This window comes from Martes martes, assembly GCF_963455335.1.
Source record: "Martes martes genome assembly, chromosome: 4".
Lineage (NCBI taxonomy): Eukaryota > Metazoa > Chordata > Mammalia > Carnivora > Mustelidae > Martes > Martes martes.
Window position 1 is genome coordinate 15589151 of NC_137891.1, and position 6000 is coordinate 15595150.

Consider the following 6000-nt stretch of genomic DNA (forward strand, 5'->3'; position numbering starts at 1 on the left):
TTGCTGCCTTATGAACCCCCTTTCCTGCAGACAACCAGAGGGTGCTGCATCTGGGCTTTGGCAAGGGGACGAGCCCGAAGAATTCAAGAAAAAGAAGGTTTGGGATATTTTGTCTAAAGCCTGGACTTGAGGAAGCCTGGAGGGTTAGAAATGACAAAGTGAGGCAAGATAAAGCTTCCCCTTCCCCTCCAAGACTAGAAACTGGGCTTTGTGGGCACCCCGGAGGGGAGACGTCAGGGTGGGGGCCTGGGGGCCTCCAGAGAAATGGTCTCAGCCAAGGGGAACCACGTGGAGCAGGGCAGTGCAGAGTTCATCCCAACAAACGCCATCCAACATCAGAACCAGGGGACTTCCTGGAAACTTAGACCTCTGAGCGGCACAGATCAACGGCGCTGGGGACCGACGGTCTCTGTCCTCCTTGGCGTCCGACCTTCTGGTCAACAACCAGCATATTGGCTGCTCATCAGTGGAAGTGGCTCCCATGTGTGCACTCAAGACTTGGCTCAACAACATTCTGACTTTTCTTGCATAGATGACCTTTCTATCTGGATGGCCTGAGGCTGAGTTGCTAGGGGGTAGAAGGGAAAGACTCGTAGGAGCTTGGGCTGGGGTGAGACCAGAAGGAGCCAGCCCAAGACCTCCCCCTGTTACCAGAGAGATAAAAGCTTGAACAGAAATGGGCAGGGAGCAGCAAGAGTACAGAGGAAGTGACTCATTCTTCCAGGCCTTTCTGGGCAGGAAGCGGATGGGAGGAAAAGGGTCAGGGAAGGCTTCACAGAAGAGGTGACATTTGAACTGGGTGTGGGTGTTGGGCCACCGGTCATCTCCACAGAGCTCGGCCTGCCCAGCTGAGGACAAAGAGAGGAACACATTGAGAAGGCACCACTGGGAACCAGCTGTCAGGTAGAGAGCCAGCAGACTTCGGCTCTTCTCTAGAAATCGGTGCACGGTTTCTTCCAGAGCCAACCTATTTACCAGATACCAGATACCAACTTATTTACGTTCCTATCCACAGACAAACAGTGATGGAAACCCCCTGCGCTAGCTTTAGGGTGGGTAAGCGGTGAAACAGCAGTAGTAGAACCGCAGGTGATTTACTGAGGATCCGTGCCCGTCAGGCACGGTGCTATGCATTTACGTTCATTAGTCCGTTTTGTCCCATCACGGAGTGTTTTAATCCTGAATTTATAGATAAGAAAGCAGGCTAAAGTTCGTGCAGCTGGCTAAATGACAGAAATAAGACGTGAACCCATAGCTTACACTCAGCTTGGACAGCTTAGAATTTAGTTGGATGTTTACGGAATAAAGGCTTGAAAGGGTAAATAAGACCGCAAGCCGTAAGCTCACGTTTGGGGGAAGGACATAACTTGGACCCCACACCTGTCCACGTGTCTCGATCTTCGCTCCGCCAGCCTATTCCGTCTCTCACCTGGACCACACGCTAGACTGGACACCGAGTACAAGACCTTGACAGAAAGAAAGCTGGTCCCCGCCACTGAGTTTCCCATAGTCAGAAAGGGCAGCAGGTAGAATCCGCTCATTGCCCCCAACACCCACCCGTCCCTCTGCTGACCCGACAGAATCCTGGTTCTTAGCTAGGTGAATAGATGCTCGGAATAAAGACTGGGTTGCTAGCGTGCTTTGTAGCTGCATGTGGTCATGTGACCAGGCTCTGACCAATGGGATTGGATTGGACGGAGCACCTGCAACTTTGGGCTCCAGCCCCTAAAGGGAAAAGGAAAAGGACGCCCTTCCCCGTCCCGCCCTTCCACTGGCAGGAATGAGGATATTGTGTGGAGCTATTTTGGGGCCACGTAAGTGAGGCGACACCTAAGGGATGGCAGAACCAGTGAGTCTGTGAAGCGGAGCTGCCCTTCCAACTCCAAGTTTTACGTGAGAGAGGAAGAAATTTCTGTGAAGTCATTTGGAGGTTATATATACACCCAAATAAATACAGGGGAAGAAAAGATCGAAGAAAGCCATCACTCAAGGATATAATCTGTATAAGTACAAATTATAATAAATGCAGTGAAAACCACATAGCATTTTTCCTGAGAGAATAGAATTTGGGAGTGGGGGGCTGACTTATAATTGCCAGTTAAGGAAGGTTTCTGGCTTAGTTCAGGCTGCTCTAACAAATTCCACAGACTGGGTGGTTTCAACAACAGACATTTATTTCTCACAGTTCTGGAGGCTGGGACGTCCAAACGAAGGTGTTAGCAGATTCTGTGTCTGGCAAGAGCCCTCTTCCTGGCTTGTAGATGGCTGCCTTCTCGTCACGTCTTCACATGGCCGAGGAAGCGTGGGTTCTGCTCTCTTCTTGTTTTTGTAAGGGTGCGAATCCCCTTGCCAGGGGCCTGCTCCCATGACCTCACCTAAACCGAATTACCTCCCGAAGGCCCCACCTTCAAATACCATCACTTTGGGAGTTAGCACTTTGAGACTTGAATTTGAGGGCTCAGGAAACTTCATTCGTATCAGCTAGGCTGAGAAAGAGATACTTAAGCCGAGACAGATTGCATGGGTAGGATTTGGTCGGGGAAAAATAGAGGAGCAAGGAAGGAGAATCTGTGAAGATTCCGAGGCCATTGAGAATTTGCCACTGCTGGAAACCCAAGAACCCTGAGAACAGGGGCCCTCTGTACCGAATCATCAGCCACTTCTCAGGCTCGCCATCCTCCCCCTACCATGGGGCATAAGAGCCTGGGCCCTTCAGAACCTAGACATGAGACCACACAATGACTTCTGTCCAAATACCTCTTGAGGGGATGGGCCAGTGCCTCTAGAAAGGTCTGGAAGGCAAATGCAAACCTTCTCCCAGGAAGGAGCCCCCCCCCCACCCCAGAGTCAAGCCAGAGAAGTCAAGTCTGCAGTTGGGGCCCAGGAGGAGCATGGGCCTGGGAGGAAGGGGAAGCCAGTCTGGAGAAGAGGAGAGGAACCAGACAGGTGTGTAAGCTGAGGCTCTGAGGTGTTGGGGGTTAGCCGCATGCTCAGAGCTGCTCTGTGTTGAGGTCTTGATGTGTGAGTGTGTGTGTGGTTGGGGTTCATTGCGCACTTCTAAACTATGCTGGGCACAATGACAAATTCTCTCAATACAGAATCTCTCTGAATCCTCACACACTGACTGACGTTATGAAGAAGGCATTATCTCCATTTTTAAAAATGAGGAGGCTGAGGCTCAGAGAAGGGAAGGTCACCCACCTGGTCCAAAGTCACCAAGTGGGAGGTGCTGGCCTGGGGCTGGGGGTAGATCTGGGGCTCATCTGAGTTAACACCCAAGTTCATGTGAAGTAACACAACACATTCACCCTGTCGGAGGACCACTTGGGCAGGGTGTGGAAGACTCTTGGCCTAGTAACCAAAGATGGTCCACAGCTGTGTTCAGTTTGGCTGGTCCATGATCTAAACAAACACACAACTGAATTGAATGCCTATGAAGAATGGACTTTGTAGATTGTCATAATCTCCCCCCACTCATTCTCATCTACTCCCTGCTGTGGTCCCAGAGACATTTCAGTGTTAACATGACCTTCACTTTAGAAAAACCCTTCTTTAGCACCAGAAGCCGGTTGAGGAAGCTTGCCTGAGCCCCTTTTCCAGTCACTCTGGGAATCCATCAGAGACTTGGAGCCCGAGTCGTTGTGTAATGCATTACTGTTAGGTCCGTTATTAAATGAAACGAGACTGAGACAAAGTGAAAGTTATTTAACGCTTTATTTTATGATAAGTATTAGAAATCAGATTGATTGGCCAGGGGAACGAGACTGAAACAAAGTTAAAGTTATGCAAAGCTCTATTCTATGCCAAACATTAGAAGTCAGACTGACCGGCCAGGGCCGTCTCTGAAGAGAGCGACCACCCCCAGCTTACAGGCTCAAGAATTGACTGACTGACCCGTCAGGGCCGTCTCCAAAGAGAGCGACCCCTCCCAATCTTACAGGCTACCTTTTATTGGGTAAAACTGTAACCCATATCTTGGTATCTCAACCCACTGGGTTTGTGTGTCTCTTGTTGATTGGCTAGTTTCATCTGGTTTGGTGACGTGTTATTCAAGATTGCTCCATACTAGGACAGTTAAAAACAGTACTTTCTGGGAAGGCTTAGTCAGTTAACATATTCAGTGTGAATAATAAGATGGCCGTCCTTCCCAAGATGGAGTCACTTAGGTTTGGGCAAGAACTTCTCACTGTTGCAAACAGTACTTCGAACTGATTAGATGTCTCTATCTGGCCTGACTCGTCCTTGTATTCTGGGCTCTGTTATCAGGAACTAGCCGACTACATTTTACTGGTTTCCCAGACTTGCTTCTAAGTAAGTGTCTCTGGGGGGGAGAGTCAGTTTAAGTTTACTGCACAAACAACAAAATGGCTATTTACTCAAGATGGAGTCGCTCTGGCTAAATAGGTCCTTACAGTTACATATCGAATATCTAGTATCTACAACACAATTCCTTTCCCATTAAGGAGGGTAACACGTGTAGGCAAGGATCCTGCCCATTGCAAGCAAGTGAAGGAAGACTGTACTGGCCGGGTCCTTGCCTGGCGTTCTTTAGGAACAAGGGGGTGGTTGTGTTCTCCAAAGCTGGAAAGGGCAGGTAGGCAGCTGGGACACACTGAGGTACAAGGTTCAAGGGAGCATGCTGAGAGTGTCTGTGTCTTTTTCCTGCATTTTGCCCAGCTTGCTGGCTCGGTGGCCGCCAGACGCTTGAGTCTTAACCCCTGGGTTTCCCCGTCCTACACCCTGTCTGTCCGGTCTGGAGTTTAACCAGACACCATCATTAGGCCCAGAGTTTTCTTTGCAAAGCACTGGCCTCTGGATCCTTGGAGTGTTTGGCAGCACAATTTGCAGACCCCTCTTGCCATTTAGAGTAGCAACCATTTAGTTCAAGGGGATAGTTAAAGGACTTTTGAGTTCCTTTTGGTTGCAAGTTGCCTTGGGCAAGGGAAGTTGTTTTCCTGAACTCAAAATAGCCATCTGTGTGTTAACTACTCTCTCTCTCTCTTTTTTTTTTAGATGAAAGCAATGACATTTTTTTTAAACCAAGATAAATTTATGTTGTCCATAGTACGTCTAGTGAAAACCTATAATCGAGGGGCTTATGCTTCCTGAATGCCTTGAAAATTAAAGTTTAGCATAACAGATGGGATTGAGTGCAGGCGGGATCCCTGAGAAGGAAAAGAGCACCCCTCTCTGTTAACTTGGGCTTCCGAGGAAGGCAAAAGTCTCATCCTTCACCCAAACCTCACCCCTTGAAAAATAATTTATGCCCCAATGAAATAAGCAGGAAGGGGTGGGGCTCGTGGGCTTATGAAATTTCATCTCATTCAAAAGTGAAACATATTTTGCCTAGGGTCACAGTCTAATTGCCTCTGAGTAAGCAGGTTCTGAACATGCTGTTCTTCTAAATCTCCAACCTGCTTCCCTATGCCTGTTTTGAATTTCCTCTTCTCTAACGTATATTTATATCCTGCCTGTTACAAGCCGACAAGAACAATCACTAGCACTATCTGTTTCCTTTCAGATCCTGGTGTAACTCGCTTTCCTTCTTCCCACGTTCCCCCCCCCCCCCCCGCCTTGAAATAAGCCGGTCTCATCAAGATGAAGGGAGAAGAGAGGTTGTACTTTGGGACTTTATTAAAACAAACAACAATCACAACAAAACTAAGGTTTGGTGCTGGGTGCATGAAGAAGTGTAGTAAATTCCCACGTGAATTTATTTCTTCCCTCAAGAATTTACGACGTATCGGCGCTGTGCCAGGCAGTGGGAACAAAACGGAGAACGTGACATGGTCCCTTTTCCTCAAGAAACTCACAGTCTAACAGAGCATGGGGACAAAAAACACACACCTCAGGGTCATACAAGCGGCGGCAGTGTGAGTGAGCTGGACGGTTGTTGCCTTATCGGGTTGTAGGCCAGAGGAGGAGGAGGGAGGGTTTCTGTTGATTTGACTTGATGGAAGTTGTCAGGCCGTTCTCTTTGCTAACAATAGTGTATTAGGG